We start from the raw sequence: 19,482 nt of genomic DNA, 5'->3' as shown, positions 1-19,482 counted from the left end.
GCATGCATTCCATCACATAGATTTTAAGAAAGCTTAGAATTCTCATAAATGTCCTATTTTGATTCCAGTTTTTTTTAGAAAACGAGTTTTTCTTATATGTATGTACATATTTTAAGCAAATGGCCCACTGAAATATCAAAAAATAACAAAAATCAAAATAAACTGCAGCGGATATTTACGAACTATATACAACAACAAAAATTAACATTTACTTATATGTAAGCAAAATAATTTAATGACAAAAAGGATAAGGTTTAACTTATGGATTTTAATGGCATAAAAATCCGAACAATGTGTGCGAAAATTAAAGTGAGTAACGATATTTATTTTGAACTAACTACACCTACAAATTTGAAGATGCAAATCTAGTTATTGCAATGCTTGTCAATAGTGGTACTTTTTGCTTACCTATCTGGTATGGAAGAGATTGGTTACCAACTTATGAACGTGCCACACAAAGCAAGCAGTCTGTGCGAAAAGCGTGGGAGTAATTGGACGGAAAATAATTTATGCAGGATTAAACCGTCTCCTTAATATTTTCAAGAAATTATCTTTTCAGTTAGACTATTAAATTTTTCAATTGGTAGTTCAACGTTGTATTCAGAAAAATAATTGGCCTTTCCACACAGTATAAGAAAAATTTTTATTTAGATCGATGTTGATGGAATCGGTAGGAATGGTTTTGTCACATCTGTTTTTTTTTTTACTTTACACCGATTTTTCCGATACGAAAAGTGCCTTCTTTCAAGGACTTAATAAGTATAAATTTCGTTAGATTTAGGGCTGGGCGTTCTATCCGGAATATTCCACACCAGACTTTTCAAGTTTTCAACGAGTATCTGATTAAAGTGCTGAACCCCGGAAAACCTGTTGTTAAGTTCTAATCAAACAACTGTTTGGAAAGTTCAGTGAATTTATTTAAATACTTTTTAAAAGTTTTCGTCAAATTGTGGAATATTTGAGCCACACGTTAGTTCACTTTCTTGTGTTGCCTTGATTCATGAAGAAATTTTTAATGGCTGCATTTCTTTATTCATTCTGAACGTTTGGAATAAACTTTTTTGTTTATTTATTCTTTAGAACGTTCCTGATGATATGTTGACTTATATTTCAAACGAGTTCTGTTTATTCTGGCTGTGAAATGGGATTATCCGGAATGTATAAAGAAACGCAAGTAACGCCAATAAAATTAATTCCATTTGCCTACTTCCCAGCCAGCAGAGAAACGTACTTCTTGTCGACAGTGAGGTTTTCTTACATTTTTCGTATCCGGAAACGTTCAGAAAACGATTTCCCTTTTTGTTCTTTTTCGTATCCGAAAAATGTCATGTTATTTCAAAACAGTAATTTTAAAATATTTGTTCAAACTGAACATTAGAAAAAAATGCATGCGTATTTGGCAGTAGCGCAGTGTGCAGAGTAGCGTGTTACTGTTTGATAGCTTTCAAGTGGTCCCAAGTTCGAATGCCCTCAGAAGTAACAAAAAATGTCTACGTTTGATTTTACAAAAAATTTCTTATATATCGACAAGTGCTTTTTTTTTGTCCTTTTTACTTGAAAATTCAATTACAGACGATGTAATTGACCGATTTTGACAATTCAACCGTCATTTTCATTATTGTTAAAGACTCTTCACGAGCATAGGTTTTATTTATTTAAAAATAATTTTTAAGGGTATATGTTTATAAAATTGTTGGTAAAAATACAAAAATAGTAGTCTTCTCCACCACTTTTTCACACAGAAAAAAAACCACATATGCAATATTTTACTCTCTAAAATATTCTGTTGATAAAAAAAAATGGATTGCAACCTGGAAAACCGTGTGGCTGTGGCGCAATGCAACGTGTTCGCACTTATTTTGGTCAAGTGCAACCAGCGTGCCCTCACCGATTTATTTGCTTTCATGTGACATAGTCAAACATAAACGGAGGTAAATTTAAGTAAAAAAGTATGTAATTTATAAGCAAAAAACAAAACCCACTTTAATTCTCATATAAAAATGTAAGATAATCGTTGATTTCTTCATGATCAAGTGATCTGATTTAAACCAAATTAGTATGGGAAACCCATGAGGTAACACCTTTCCTTTAAAACAAGAATTATAGAAATCAGTTAACGTGATCCAAAGTTATAATATAATATCTATAATATTCTGAAAACAACATGTGGCTAACACATTTTTGTTCTGAATTCGAATCAAATTGGATAGTAAATACGGTTTTTAAAGATTTATCGACGGCAGCGTCACGTATTTGGTCAATTTTGGAACCAATTGTTCCTTTTTATATGCAAAAACGGTACGAATTTGAATCAAATAAGACTTAAAGTACAGTTTTAAAAGATATCTCGACTTCAGCGCCACTTACCGTAAATTTTTGCCCTATACACAATACACAGACACCAGTAAATATAAACATATGCCATGGATTTGAGCTTAATGGTTTCAGTAGTTTTCGAGTCTATAATCGACAATAACTAACAGACAAACTGAATTTTTATATTTATATTTACTTCGACTTTGTCGCTTTTTCTTGGCATATTACGAAATTTTAAACCAAAGCACGGTAGGAGACAATTATGAAGCAGCATAAAAAGGTGCGTTTTCTTCAAAATATGTAACCCAAAAACTATCGTTGGGGACTTTCTTCCTGAAATGAAGCACTTTGCTATTATAAAAACTGCATGCATCTGCACCTTGAAACCTTATTTATCAGAGCCATGTCCCCAAGGCTCTCAAAAACATTTTACCTTGCTAGAAATATATTTATTTTTTAGTTACCTAGTAAAGAATGTGCATTTGGTTCGTCTTCGTTCAGTCAATAGATGTTAGAACAGCTTTAGGTTTGGACAACTCTTGACCCTTTTTTATTTTCTTTAATTCCTTAAAAAGATGTTTTTCTATTCGGACTATATTTTACTAACACACACTTTTTATAGAAACAATTTCAAAAATTTTTGCAGTTTAATATAGTAATTGATAAAAACATAGAAAACAAAGATACAGTTGTTGTGGATTAAGTACCAGAAGAGGAAGAGATGAAAAGGAATATCAAAATGATCAGAGCGGCGAGCTGAGCAGATTAAGACATGTCCGTCTGTCTGTCTGTCATTTTGATTCAAAAATATCTCCTCAGTTTTGGAGATATCTGGCTGAAAGCTAGTAGGCGGATGTATTTTTATAAAATGTATATATATTAAGTATTTTTCGGAACCGACATTATCGAAGCACTCCAAAATATGTACATATATATCGTCGTTTAAAGTAAAATACCGCGTATCGTCATTCTGCGAAACCGCGCAACTGACATTTACTGCCAAACATTGGATTTGCTCACACAAGCTCTTGGCTCAATCCTTATCCAATCGTCCCAAAATATAGTTGCGATTGCTTTATAAAAAAGAGAACCATTTTGAAGTGTTTATGCAGCCTCACATACGCGGTTTTGCATTATCTTGATACGCGGTTATGAAGTTGTAGAAATTAATTTTTAGAGCGTAACGACACTCATATTTCAAAATGGTTCTCTTTAGCAATCGCCTTTCTGGCTAGTATATTTCAAGACGAATGGATAAGGATTGTGTGAGCAAATCCAATTTTTGGCAGCCAATGTCAGTTACGCGGTTTTGCAGAATGACGATACGCGGTTTTGTTCTTTAAACGACGATATATATATGTAGCTCCCACACAACTGATTGTTCAAGTATGAGGTTTTGCTTTAAAACTCCTTCATTTAGACAGCTAAAATCGTGAAATTTTATGAGCTAATATAATAAGGTCTTCTTAAGAAAACAACGTGGGATTTTGGTACTGTAACTCCTCATGTACCTTCTCAATTTAAGTGGCCAAAGGCCTAAAATTGTTTACCATATTCAAAATCATTTTAGTAAGTCGTCTAGCTCCCTAACTACTGATTTTAAAATGCAATATGAAGCCTTCGGCATAGACCAAGTTAGCACTGTCCTTACTTATTTTTATTTAAGTTAAGCATTAACAAGCGTGTGAAAATTGTACAAACTAAAGCTCTATATACAGATCAATGCGAGCGTGAACGTGAACCTTTTATTTTAGCCAATATCTTCGTTATTGCTTCACTTTTTAAATCAAATGACATGAGTCCAATATTTTTTGTACTCGCTTTAACGTGGCAATTTGTTTTTTTCTTTGTGGGATTGTAAGTGACGTGCTTTAAAATTTCCCTACGCGCGATCCCTACTCCAGGTTCAAAATTTGAGAGCGAAACGATAACGCAACTAAAAAAAAAAGCCACAAGTCTTTTACATGAGCACATTCATTTACTTATGTACACACCACATTATTTTATTCAAATTATGCATATAACTTTTTTTTGTTTTATTTTTTGTTTTGAAAGCAATGAACGGTAATGTAACCTCCAAAAAACAATAACACACACATTTTACTTATAAGTATGTAGTGTAAATGTTCAAATTAATTCCTCACATAAAAATTCCCATGCAATTATGAAACGAATTTTTGAATCTTATGAATAAATACTTTACTAAATACATGCATATGTATGTGCATACATAAACAAATGGGAAAATAAAAACATGCTTATGAAATTTTCGAAATAAAAATATTGTATTGTCCATAATCAGAATTCCTATTAAAGAAGGATTTGTCTTGGGATTAAAAAAAAGACCTAAAGGATGAAAAGGGTGGCACATATGCACTTAAAAAAATGTATGTATATATATGCATTATGAAGACAGCTTTTATCTACATACGCCTAAAGATTACCTTCAAAAATATGAATTTATCTAAAAGAATGTTATGAAGTTTATAAACTTATATTTTGTATTATTTTTTCTGTAAACTTTGTATTACATCTGTAATTCCTAACAATGACAACGAACTACTTTTAGTATCAAATTTTACAACGCATATTTTACGTAACAACCAGTTCACGCCTGTTAAAAACTATTTTAAAAAACTATTTTACAAAAGGAATAAGTTCAAGATGAAATTCAAAGAATTTGAAATTATAGCCAAGCTTAGAAAGTTTATTAAAAATAACGAGATGAACGTTAACAATATTTTATGTGTATTTTGTGTAGTTCCTGGGGATTGTCAATGTCAGCAGTGAACCGTCCAACATCCCTACTATTTGGATAAAAAAAAACCGAAAAAAAATTGGAAAAATTAAATTGTAGAACTAGAAAAAACCCATAAGATTATGGCCAGTGCACTTTTTGTTGTGAATGTTCGTAGTTTCTTTTTTCGCAAATTTTAGGAGAAATAAAAAATTATTGGCTCTGCCAAAGGTTATGTCGAGAATTTATTTTTTACAAAAAAAAATGTTAATATGTGTGTAAGTGTTTTAGAAAATATAAAGTTTAAGCTAAATTGAGAATTAGGAATATACATATGTAAGTATGTATGTATTCAAAAAAATATTGTCGTAGAAAATACACGCTTACGAAATCTATGTGTCGTAATCACTAAACATTTATACAAACACAGGTAAGCGCGAATAAATTATTAGACGTTATAATGATTCAATAAAATTAATTAAATGCGATTAATGCATTTCGCACTATTAATTGTTTAATATCGACTCCAATCTATTGTGTATGTGTATTTGTAGTAGAACTGTTTCAATTGTCTAATGTTTCTTTTTTAATGCTGTTTGATTTTCTAGTCTTATATGCATACATATGTGACCGTACACACATACAAACATAAAAGTGCATCATGATTCAATAATTAACGGCTAGATAAACTGACAGTTGTATCTCTCGCACCGCTTCCTTAAGCTGAAATTAGTCAAGAACGTAAACCCGAGTCAGCTGACACGATCTGTCTTACCAGAGCGCCATGTAAATGAAAACTCAACATCGCAGAATTTTTCTGTAGTTGTAGGCCGTAACGCAGAAATCTGCGGAATTCAGATTTTTCCGTGTCAGCTGATTTCTTCCTTCTAAAAATGGTTGCCACTTCGTCAGTTTTGCAGATGGTAAAAGAGTTATAAGTTCCTATTCAAAATACGTTTAAAATATTAGAAATTTACTATTGAATAAGGTTTCTTATTGAAAACTAAGTAGTTTATATTTAGCTACAATCTATTATAGCACGAAAAATTGTAGTTGAAAAGGTAAGTTAATGAAAAGGCATTGATGAATGGCAACACTGTAGTAAGCAACTGAGGGCTCCAGTAATCGACAAAATTCTGCGTATACAGACTGCGTTTAAGTTTACGTTCTGCGTTCTTGACTAATTTCAGCTTTAGCAGTGGCACCGTGTTGCTTCTTTGTAAATTTACTTGAAAAAGTGTAGCTTTCATGTTAAATCGAATTATACGTTTTTGTACAATATGTTTAGTTATATATGCATATAAAAGCACACTTAACTGATGAAAACAAATATTGTTTTTAAATTCCGTGTTTACATAAAACTCATACTAGTTCTATTTTAGTTTTGAGCTCTTTTGCAGTTTTTATACCACTAAAATTACGTAATTCATATACATAATCATCTTAATATTTCTTTCGATACTTCGTTTAAAATGCCGAATTTCTTACAAATAAATTAAAGTTACCAAAAGAAATTTCACTACTAAGTGCCTACTTTCCGTACTTTTCTACTACCATTTTCACAGAAAGGGATTCAATTTTTCCTCTTTCTCTGTCGTTGGTAACTTTGGTAAGGGACTGCCAAACCGCGGCTGTCAATAGTTATCTAACCTTTAATTATTGAATCATAATAAAACATATCGTCACCTGACGTAAAAGACGTAACAAACATCGTCGTTGAAATTCAAAGAGTCGTAACTAATTCAAAGTTCAGTTTTGATTGATTTGATGGATTACATCGAATTACAACTCCTACATCATTTAATGAAAAAATACAATTTTTTGTCACGACTTTTTCCATTTCAGTTACGATGTGGTTACGTCTTTTTGCATTTCAGGCGACGATTTGTATATGTATGTAGGTACTGCTAAACACTTAACTGCCAGCAGCTAAAATGTAAAAACTATAATTGATGCTTTCGCTAATGCAACCTAGTCAATACAGAATAAGAGATCAAAAATTTCAAGGAATTTCCGGCGCACAGTGATTAACAGCTAACATTTAGCACGAAAAACTTCGCTTCTCCTATGAAGCATGACGGATTATTTTAAAATTTCCTGCTCAAATCTGCCTTAGAAGGGGCTGCTAATAAACCAAAATTTCAAATTTTTTAATCAGAATCTTTATGCAGTTTTGTAAGCCATTTAATTCTAGGATAACGAATGGTATGTTTCAAGTTGATACAAAATCCCATTTATTTCTGAGAATTTTTTCGGTTGAAGGTGTTTCAATTTTTTTTCATAAAAGGTATGTTCGACCACTTCTTCTATACACATAGAGGACACTGGCAACACAAAAAAAAAAACAAAAATCAAAGGGATTTTTCAGCAGCTTAAAACTTGCACTTCATTAGACTAAAATGAAATGGGCTACAAAACTGCATACCAAGATTCTAAAGATTCTGATTACAAAGTTTGTAATTTTGGTGAAAATTTCCAGAATTTTTATAATTTTTGTACAAAGATTGAAATCTCAGAGTTTAGACTTTGAGACTTCTATACAAAAATATCACACAAATAGCCAAAACTGGTCAAAATATCGCTCTCCTATTATTTTGTGGACCACTGTATGCATACATGAAAAAATTAGAAATAACATTTCTTTACTGCTTCGTATTTAAAAGCAAAAATTGTATTCAATATTTCCTTATTCGCAACTTCTCTATCTCTGTGGATGTTAAGTAAAGCTAAACCATTTAATCTTTGTTCCCCAGTTTTACTTCGTAATTATGATTTATGTTTAAGAAGAAGCGTTGACTGGAGGCAATCCGTATAGGAATACGTTGAAAACATACCTATAAAGAAACATTTTAAACCGTATAAACTTATAATTGTGTAAACTTAAATCAACTGTCAAAATTTGTATGGAAACTCGTTTACACATTTCTGATAAATTTTTCCAATGATTTCACTCAATAATCTTGAGAAACTAAAAGCACGGCAACTCTGTCACAAGTGTAAACGAAAAGAGATTATGAGGCGTTAATGCAACAGAGCTCTTAAATATTAGTCGAGGATGGAAATTTAAAAGAAGCATCCGGTGCCCACGGATTTTCAAGGAGTTTATAATACTCGTTATGGCTTAGTTTACCGCGAGAAAAATTGTACACATCAATAAGCGAATCTTGAAAGAACGCCAAATGTAAATAAGGTCGCAGGGAATGTAAAACGTGATTTTCGGGACGCAGAGAAATTACTGGCATCATGAAAACAATGGGGGTCAAAATTTTTTTATACTTAGAGAAGAGACCATTTTCGGGCCTTAACCAAACTACCCCTAATCGTTACTATTCAATTCCGTTGTTTTCTCGGAATGCATTTTTTTGATGATCCACAGACATTAGAAATACACTTTTTCTCCCGAATAGGTAAATTAATTTTATCTAAAAATATGGATCAGTAACACCGCGTCACGTTGAAACTCTAAATGATATTGAACATGCAGAATGTTGAAAGAAGCAATTTGAGTCCAAACATTTTTACCCTTTCGAAAGCTTCGAAAATCTTAAAATTCAAATCAAAGATATGCGTATGTATACTACTACTATTATGTATAGTACCATATGTATATGTATAGTACTAGTATGGACTATTTTTAGGGATTATGTTAGTTCCAAGGCGAGTTCATACAAGGTGGTGTTACCAGAGCATCTGAGATATTCGCAACGGTGTTCTAAATGTCAAAATGATGTGTTTGTCTAACCCCCAAAAGCCCTACCTGCGTTCGCCCTCCTGAGGAAAGAACATCTCAAGTAGCACATTGGTGTATAACTTGGTGTAAATTTGTGAATTTCGGTACAATTAATCATATTTATACCAAAATTCATAAATTTACACCAATTTATACACCAGTGTGCTACTTGAGATGCTTACAGTTTTGATGTATGTACTATATTCAGAAAATTTAACTGGGGGCAATCAAGTGGTGCACAGTATACATATGTGTGTATGTATGTACATATCTAAAAGACTTACGTATTTTTATTGTAACAATGTAACAATGTGCATAGATTTCGATACACAGTGACTCAAACAAGTGTTTACGTGTTGATTTTTTTAAATATTCACAATATTTTTATTTACATATACAAATATTATTCGTGCTTTAACAAAAATTATATAAATTGAAGTATCAAACTTTATGCGAAGTTTAGGAAAATTCAACACATTTCTATCAAAAGGTCGAACATTTTTATCTTAAGGGCCGTCTGCAGTTCTCAAGAAAAATCAGAAGAAATACTTTTCATTATTTCTCTTGCATGAAAAAAAAAATGCTTTTGCTGTCAATTTGTTTTTGAAGAATTAACTATATGAGCAAATCTTCTTGCATACTGATTTAAGAAATTTTAATAGAAGAAAATTTGTTTTCCATTTCTCGTGCGTCATTTTGTATGATTTTTTTTTGGTTTTCTTAAGAACTTGAACATTTTTGGTTATGCAGTTTTATAGTGCGCTGATTTTTAATAATTGTCTTTTGCTAACAGCCGTTGTTCACGTTTCTTTCTTTTATACAAATAAAGCAATTAATAAAAACTGGCGCTGATTTTTTTTCCATTTTTTGCGAACGGTCTTGGCCGCTCCATTTCATATCAAATTCTTGTATATGACTGGATCCATTTCAAATCATGCCGGCAGTCCGATGGTTTATCGAGAATCAACTTCAGATTAAAGTATGTTTTTCTGCTTGAAAAATAAATGAGCACGTATTTTTTTTAATTTTCATAGCTTTTCTTTTGCACTTTTTACGAACTTTTTTAGATTTTGTCAAAAAACGTAGTTTTGTGGCAATTTTTTTTTTAACCTTGTAGTTTGCTTTATTTTTAGGTTATTTGGCTGCTGTAAAGGTTATTATGCCCCATTTTTTGCAAATGTTTAAAATTGATCAGTAAAAGTGAAAACTGTTGATAAACTATAAAATTAGTACGACTTTATGAAAAACTAAAAAATTTTCTTAAAAAGTCCACCTTTTTTTCTTTAAATTTACAGGTTTTCTTGGTATCCATATATACTAATTACCATAAAAATTTCGTTTGGTATTTTTTCATTTCTTAGGAGAAAATAAATTATTTTAATTTTTTCTTTACATAGAACTTAAATACTAAAATTTTTAAGATTTCTAGTTATTCCTGAATGAGTTTTTTAAATTTTTAACACTTCTTTAAACGTATCTTTAAAATTAAAGAACTTTTAGAAATAGCAAAAATATATAACTTTTTTGAAGAAACAATCAAAAATTTATACTCAAAAGAAGATACGTTTCTTCTCAAGATTTTTAGGATCTATGCTTATTCCTACAATTTTAACATACCATTTTCGTTTGGTGTTTTGATAAATAGCGGTAGTACTTAACATCTATACATATAATAAAATTGTAACAGGTCGATGTCTGTGCATTATAGATATTAAAGAAAAATTAATGTGGGGGGTCTTTATTAGAGCACCAGAAGCCAAATCAACCATTTTTAGAATTTTTGTCTGTCTGTCTGTCTGTCTGTATGTTTGTTCGCGCATCACTCGAAAACGAATGCATGGATTTGAATGCAGTTCCCACCAATGTATTGCTAGAGGTCTAACTTAAAATATAGGAAGAAAAAAATGAGAGAGTTGCCACCTGTTTGAAAATTGGGGTTTAAGTAAATTGATAAGAACAAATGAATATTGCAATATGGGCGTCAAAAGAAGGAGGCTGAAGAAGGCTTACAGTTAAAAATATTTTTTAGAGTTGCCACCTGTTTGAAAATTGGGGTTTAAGTAAATTGATAAGAACAAATGAATATTGCAATATGGGCGTCAAAAGAAGGAGGCTGAAGAAGGCTTACAGTTAAAAATATTTTTTAGAGTTGCCACCTGTTTGAAAATTTACATTTAATTTAATTTATAAGATAAATTGAATATTGCAATATGGGTATCAAACTGAAGGGGTTTAGGAAATTTTATTGCCGAAAATAGTTTTAGGGAGGGCTGCCACCTGTTTGAAAAATTTTATTGTATTAAATTGATAAAATAAATGAAATCTATATCTACATCTATACATATAATAAAATTGTAACAGGTCGATGTCTGTACCTTATAGATATTAAAGAAAAATTAATATGGTGGGTTTTTATTAAAGCTACAGAAGCCAAATAAACAATTTTTAGAATTTTTGAATCTCTGTCTGTCGGCATATTTGTACGCGCATCAGTCGAAAACATGGAATTCAATGCAGTTTTCACCGATGTATCGCTAGAGATCTAGCTTCCAATATAGAAGAAAAAAATTTGAGAGTTGCCACCTGTGTTTAAAATTTCAGTTTAGTTTAATTGATACGGTAAAGTGAATACTGCAATATGGCTGTCAAAAGAAAGAAATTTACAAAGGCTTACAGCTGAAAATATTTATGTGGAAGGTTGCCACCTATTTGAAAACTTTAATTTAATTTAATTGATAGCATAAATTAAATATTGCATTATTGGCATCAAACTTAAGAAGCTAGGAAATTTTATTGCTGAAAATATTTTTAGGGGATTTGCCAACTGATTAAAAAATTGTATTCATTAAAATTTGTAAAATAAATGAAATATTACAATACGAATATTAAACTAAAGAGGATTAGGAAGCTTACTTTTGAAAATATTCTTGAAGCGGGTTGCCACTTATTTGAAAACTTTAATTCAGTTAAATTTATAATATAAACTAAGTGTTGCCATATGGGTATCAAACGAGGGTATTTGAGAATAATAAAATTGCAACAGGCCGATATCTGTACATAATAGATGTTAAAGAAAAATTAATAGGGGGTTTATTAGATCAACAGAAGCCAAATATAAAATTTTGGTATGTTTGTCTATATGTTTGTAAGCGTATCACGCAAAAGCTAATGTATGGAATTAAATGCAGTTTTCACCGATGTACATATTGCTAGAGCTCTAATTGAAAATATAGAATCCATTTTTTTTGTTTTAGTTTATAGTCGATCATTATTCCTAGGTATGTATTTGAACGTATTAACTTTTTCCAGTGCGTCGTTGTTTATATTTAGAGTTAGCAACGGACCGTTCTCAAAATTTCGCCTTGATATAACCACAAACTTAATTTTTTTTTTATTTCTGTGTGGAAGGTGTTTCGCTAAAAAAAATTAAAACTTTTCGTTATTGCTGCCAAAAAATTAAGAAATCTGTGACGTCACGTTTTACAATTTGATACAGTTCTCTTTAGAATGTATTTCACTAAACTACTAAACGGCTGCACCGACTTGGTTCATATTTGGCATCACGTTGAAAATAAATATTCTGACCAAAAATTTACTCGGTATATAGCTCGGGATATTCCTAAAGTTCTTATACAGACTAAAACGTAAAAAACCCAATATATCTCTAAAACCGATCACGCTGGGGAACTGAGACTTAGCACTGATGCATATATTGCAAATGCATTGGGAAGGGCTCCTTCCTTCCATACAAACTGAACTTCTTATATAGCTTATCTCTGGAACTGCTCACGCTAACGTTCTGAAATTCTACACAGCTACATATGTTATCAATACCGTAGTTATGGCGAAAAGTGGTAATTATTGGAAAGGCTGGATCGATATACAGTTACGTAAACGCGCAAGTATCATTCGATTGGGAACCATTTTCTCCTAGATTTCTTAATCCCATTGAACTATTGTAACTTTGTATTTAATTTTCAGTAAGGTAAAATTTATGTGAAAATTTTGAAGCATTTTTTTTTTAATTTTTCACAAAGAATGGAGCTTTGCTTTTACGAGTTTCGCTATAAACTGTCCTATCTACATACATATGTACCTATTTGCATAAAATGATAGCCGTTTTCGTTGTTCGGAATAAACTCAAAAAACACTGAATAGAGTTCCGTCAGTTTGTCGGAGGTTATCTTACATACATATGCGGTCCAATTACATGCTACTAGAAAACTCGCTAGGTGGTGCTGGAGTAGAATTATTTATAAAAATCGTATTTATTAACCGATTTAGTTCAAATTTTAAATGTGAGCTATGTCATTGAATGATGGAAAATTCTTTTGATAAAAATTTACACGATTAGTGCCGCTGGAGTTAATGTTGAAATTCATAACACGTATTCATTTTATGGTAAGCAATGGTTTTGCAGAAAATGAACCCAATGGATGGCGCTGCAGCCCAAATGTATAGAAACCACGTGTGGTTGGTCTGCTTTGGATCTTTGTTTAAGTTATAGGAATTTAGTTTTCAGATGTCTAAATGAAGGATGGGGTTAAGTTTTTCTGACGCCCTCATGCACGATCATGCGGTCTTGCATCTACCCAGAATTAAGTTCATAAATTTTACCACGAATTGTAAAAGTGGTGAATTAACAAGGAAAGATTACCGTAGGTATATCAATTGCTNCCTCGTGTGCTTGGTCTGCTTTGGCCCTATGTTTAAGTTATACGAATTTAGTTTTCAGATGTCTAAATGAAGGATGGGGTTAAGTTTTTCTGACGCCCTCATGTACGATCATGCGGTCCTGCATCTACCTAGAAATAAATTTCATAAATTTTACCATGAATTGTAAAAGTGGTGAATTAACAAGGAAAGATCACCGTAGGTATATCAATTGCTTCATTTGAAAGATACTTAAGAGATCACACGACTCATTTAGCAATGTACCGGAAAACTTTTCATCCTGTGGGACAGCGAGGATTCTTGGCCCTCCTATAATAGAAAACGCACTTCTGTGCTCTTGAGTTTCCCTATAAGAATTTTTATTGGCATACGCATCGCACCAATGTTGAAGTTGCAAGATCATAGAAGAATATTACGCACGCTTGGCAGAGATCTCACAGGTGGAAATACGACCAACGGTAAAGCTCATGACACCGAGAGGGATTGGTCTTCCATATGGTATCACAGCGTTACTATTATTGGCCTATGTGTGAGGAGGATACTGCGCCTTAGTGGTTTCAACTTAAATCAAAAATTTTGACTTTACAGACTAATTTTGTTTTTAAACGCTCTTTTGCATTGGCCAACGCAAAAGCTCTTATTTGGCGCCGCGCAGTAAGCGGGCATTGGCTAGTCTTTTATAAAAGCAAACAAACATTTTCTCAAAAATTGCACCTTTTGTCCGAATAATTTTTTTAATTTAGAAATTCAAGAAAATTGAAAATGTTGGTGTTGGTTGATTTTTCCAACAGGGTGGTACGATGATTTATTTTGGAACGAATTTTCGTCATCCCGTGCCAAGTTTGCTTTCACTGAAGATGGCACAAAGCCGAAACCGCGTTTTTGAGAAAAACGTGTCTTCTTTTGAGAATAAATTTTTGTTTGTTTCTTCAAAAAAGTTATGTATTTTTGCTATTTATCAAAATTCTTCAATTTTAAAGATATGTATATTTAAAGAAATGTCAAAAATTTAAAATCTCGTTCAAGGAATAACTAGAAATCTTAAAAATTTTAATAATTAAGTTCTATGTAAAGAAAAAATTAAAATAATTTATTTTCTCAAAAAAAAGAGAAAAACTACCAAACGAAATTTTTTGGTAAGTAGTACATATAAACCCTGTAAATTTTAAGAAAAAAGGTTGCCTTTGGTAGGACAAAGTTTTTTTGTTTTTTCATAAAATCGTATTATTTTTATCGTTTATCAACATTTTTCACTTTTATTGATCAATGACAAAAAATAGGGTATAACCTTTGCAGTAGCCAAATAACGTACAAACTAAGGAAACTACAAGGTTTAAAAAAAATTCCCACAAATCTTATGTTTTTTTTACAAAATCTTAAAAAATTCTTAAAAAAGGAAAAGTAATGCTATGGAAATTAAAAACAAATATGTTTTCATTTATTTTTCAAGCAGAAAAACATGTATTTTAATCTGAAGTTAATTCTCTATACCATCGGACTGCCTGCATGATTTGAGATGGATCCAGTCATATATGGAAAAAGTGAAAAAATCTGTCAGGAAAAAAATATTTCAAACCAATGCGATTTGTATATACTAAAATTGTATAGCAGCTTTATAGCTTCTGTGGCTTAGAGTGGAAAAACATTGAGATCATCGAAAAACATCACCATGTGAACACTTTTGAGTCACTGTTCATGACTACTTAGGAAAAAACGAATGTTATTCATTCGTGTGTCTATTAGGTAGTTTTAAAAAGTATGTAAAAAGAATAATTTTTATTGTTATAATTATAAGCATTAATAGTAACTAATGTAAAATGTTATCACTCAAAAAGACTAAAAGTAGTAAGTCCACTGTAGATGTATTGGCGTACCTGCGTATGCGCTTTAATAATGTAGGTGATATAAATAAATACCATCCTCAAAAAAATACCCGTTTAAAATATTGCTTTTCATTTTAAAAACAAAAACAAACGAGTTGGTAAGTACTATAGAATAGAGATGGGCTCGGGGCTAAATATTTAATCCCGATCCCGCCCATCCCGAAATTAAATTTATAAGTCCCGACCCCGCCCATCCCGACGTTTTTCACAATTGTACCGCGGGACCCGTGGTTCCCGATATCTATCTCTAAAGCAGATCGCTTTATTACCGGTAGAGCCCATGAACGAACGAATAAGATCACGGCGTGCGAGAAAAAAGTATTTTTTTTGCAATGACATCATTTTTTCGCCGCCATGTGAATGAAAAGGAACGAAACCATGTGTATGAATGAAACAACCGATTAAAAAATTACGTCATCAATTATTTATTTTTTTCTCAAATGCAATTACAAATACACGGTTGCCGTGCTGGGTGATCTGCTTAGTTGGTTCATGGGTAGTGCCAGCCATAGCCCGCCGGAAGAAAAGCCTACATGTAGCAAAAACGCTGCCGTTGCCAGCAGCAACCATCCGCCAAAGAAGATGAAACCCTCAAACGCGTTTATGAGGCAGGAGCTGGATGTGTAAATGAACGCGATACACTTGCACTTACTGAAACTGGCAAGGAGGAGGTGGTCAGAGATTCAGACTTGCAAGATAGCACGTGAGCTTTGGCCTGACTATAGCAGGAAAAGAACAGCAGAGCTGCTAAGTAGGTCTATAGTAGATGTTAATGCATGCCTATAGAATATGACTCCCATACAACGATACATGCCGGGAAATACACAATTCGGCAGTTAGCGGATTTATCTAGGGCTACAATAAGCGATATTCACAAATTTATAAGCGGGCCAAAGTGGTTTGTTTGATTTGCACAAATGCTTGACAGGTAGGCTACGGTAGAATAAAATTGTCCGCGAGAAGTGCAACAAAATGGTGTTACTATGCGCTAATTGATTCCTGAGGACAACTTGGAAGGCACTACAACCAACTATAGCTTAGTTTACAGCTCTCTAGGAAAATCTTAACAATTTTTTCTTTATTTCTGTTGCTTGAAGGGCTGTCTGCAATTCTCAAGAAAAATCGCAAGAAATATTTTCCATTATTTCTGTCGCGAAAGAGTCAACTACGAAGCGTTTATGGGCGCTGTGGATTTACCAGATGGACCTGTAGAATCGCTGCAATGTGACTCTACATGAATTCGCTGCAGAGATCGATAGGTTAGCCCACTTTGCAATTGGGGACGGATCTGGGAGCACCTCGAAAGGATGAAAATCCAGAGATTCATCAACGCAATGAGGGATATGTATACAAAGTAAGAAATATGTGCGGATCCAACAAGAAACAGCGGCGCTCCTAAGTAGACCAGCTTATAAAGCCCATCGAGTACAGATAGAAACACCGGCGAAGACAAATGAAATGCTGAAGAACATAATCCAACTACTGGGCGAGAAAAAGGATGGCTCTGTCAAATGCTTTAAATGTGGGAAGCCAGGCCACTTCGCCCGCGATTGCAGTGCAAGTTTCAACAGGAATAACAACTCAGCAGGACGCAAACTCCAGTCAGTCATTAAACTAAAACGAGCCGGCAGGAAGGGGCGCTCGCTGGCTCCAGCATTTAAGAACCCCTAATCTCCGTCTCGCGAATTGGCCAGAAAGCTTGCAATCTCACTTCGGTGGATATGTGAATGGGTAAGAGCGAGTGCTAACAGTGGATACTGGAGCGTCACATTCCATTAATCGACCTGACCTGGCCACTTTTTATGTGAAGCCACTACCTGAGGAAATGCACCCAAGGTTTTAGGTGAAGTACCATGCTGGGTAATAATCAGCGGTGTGTCAACAATTTCATAGGGGCAGGCATTGTGGATGAAGTCATCATCGGCATGGACTTCCTACTTGGCCAAGGCATGAAGATTGACCTTCAGGGAATGATGCTGATATATCGCGACAGGAAAGTGCCACTCTGGGTTGGTTACCACTACCAGCACTGCAGCAGACGGTTGATCTTAGAGGAAGTCTCGAAGATTCCACCAGCAACAGAAGCGGTTAGTTGGGCAGAGGTTGGCAGTGATGGAGACGGAGTTGTTCCAACAGAGGAAGGAAGCGGTTCAGCTGTGCAGGAGAAGCATACCTGTTCCGCCCACTCAGAGAAAAAGAGGAATTCGCCACGAGGACGTATTCATGGCAAGCCAGGCAATGCTTTCGGCAGGAAGAGAGCCACTAAACCATGTTGCAATACGCCGGTGGCTGGAAATAAAGGCGGCTGTGAAAGCAATGGGCGCACTTTGAAGTATCCAGGGAAAGGTCGTGGTCGGCAGAGGATGCAAAGGCAAGCAGTAAACCCAGAGGCACAGCTTGAGGTTAAACATGCCCGAACAATGAAGTTGATACCGCCAGGAAGGCGATTTGGTGTTGTTATACATGCCGCAGCGAAAGAAAGGCTTCATCTCCAAATAACAAAGTGGAAAGGTCCGCATAAGATTATCAAACGGCTAAATGACGTAGTGTATCGAATCAAAACCATTGGGAGACCGAGAACCAAGATGAAGGTGGTGCACTTGGAAAGGCCTGCAGCGTTTGGAACAGCAAGTGTGTCTGATCGAGTTGATTAGACTAAGGCCAAGGCCACGCAATGAGCGGCGAGCGGCTGAGCGCTTAAGATTAAAACATATGAAATACTATTGAAATGGCCACGCACTGAACGGCAACGAGAACAACAAGAAAATTTGAGAATATTTGATAAAAGATATAAAATCGCGAGGTTTGGCCTTAAAATAATTATAATTTGGTACCTAAAGAGCCTGTCAAATTAAATTCTTGAATAGCACTGCAACCTATTTGCTCAATTGTGACAAAGATGCAAAGCTGCAAGAAAATCATAAAAGATGTAAAAATGCCCGGACAACATCCTTTTTTAAATCGATCGTTAGAATTTGTATTTTTAGGTTTTTAAAACAGTGGGGTCATATTTCTCGTCTCAAAATCCATAATATGTGTAATTATAATGGAACAGAAAGAAAAAATGTGGAATACATCCGATCGTTTTTGACGTAGAATACGTCTTACCTTACGATATGGAGGCTATGCTGAAATGTTGTAGTTGTAATTTTTAGAGCTTCACGAAAACGCTTATTGCACGAGCGCTAATGAAGCGATTTCAAAGAATGGTATGCCGTTACAAAGACAAAATTTCAAACCTATCGACAGGTATATTTCTGTAAGTAACCAATTCGGTTTCTGTCGTAAAAACAACGGTAAACATTGCCTTATTTTGGGGTCAATTTTGAGCCTTTAAAGTGCTCTAGCATCTTATGGTTGGCAGATATAACTTTCAGTTTCGGGATATAGGTTCTTTGGAGCAGTAGAAATATTACTGTGTACAAATATATGAATTCAACCAATATTGAGCATTTTAAGGCAAGATTCTTTCATTACCAAAATGCTCGAAGACCGCTCGAATAATTTTGTTTTTGTTTTCTTTAATCAAAAATTCAAGAGTTTTCCTTTCGTTTGGTATATGTGAAGTATTGGTTGATATCTTCTATATATGTTTATTTTATTCAAATATATGGGCATAAATTATTTTCCATACAAAATCACTTCGTCATCATTTTGCAAACACGTGCATACGTTGGAAGTGAGGGAAGGCGACATAAAGTATGCATATGTATGTGCGTAAGTAGTTACATATTTCGGCTTTTGATAAACAAATGGAGCAATATTTATAACCTAATCACAGCGTATGTACATATGTATGTATGTATGTATGTTGATTGCAGTTAATGTGGATCTGTTTCTATTCTAATCTATGTATGTCTATACATATTTATTATGCATATATGTACATACATATATGTATGAACACATGTGTGCATAATAGCGAAAACTTTTTGAAGTGAAACAACACCTAGAAAAAAACCAATCCAAGAATAAAAGTAAAGGTGAGTACGTAAATAGATAAAGAAAAGGATACAGGCAAAGGTAAAAATAAACAAGTAAGAAAGTCTAAGTTCGGGCGGAGCCGAACATTAAATACCCGGCGCAAGTATTAAATATATGTTTTCCACCTTTCCGAAAGCTACCGCTACATGATAAGCCGG

The sequence above is a fragment of the Rhagoletis zephyria genome, unplaced genomic scaffold (assembly GCF_001687245.7).
Source record: "Rhagoletis zephyria isolate East Lansing unplaced genomic scaffold, Rhagoletis_zephyria_1.1 Rzeph_scaffold_00385, whole genome shotgun sequence".
NCBI classification, from domain to species: Eukaryota; Metazoa; Arthropoda; class Insecta; order Diptera; family Tephritidae; genus Rhagoletis; species Rhagoletis zephyria.
This window is presented reverse-complemented; position numbering follows the sequence as displayed.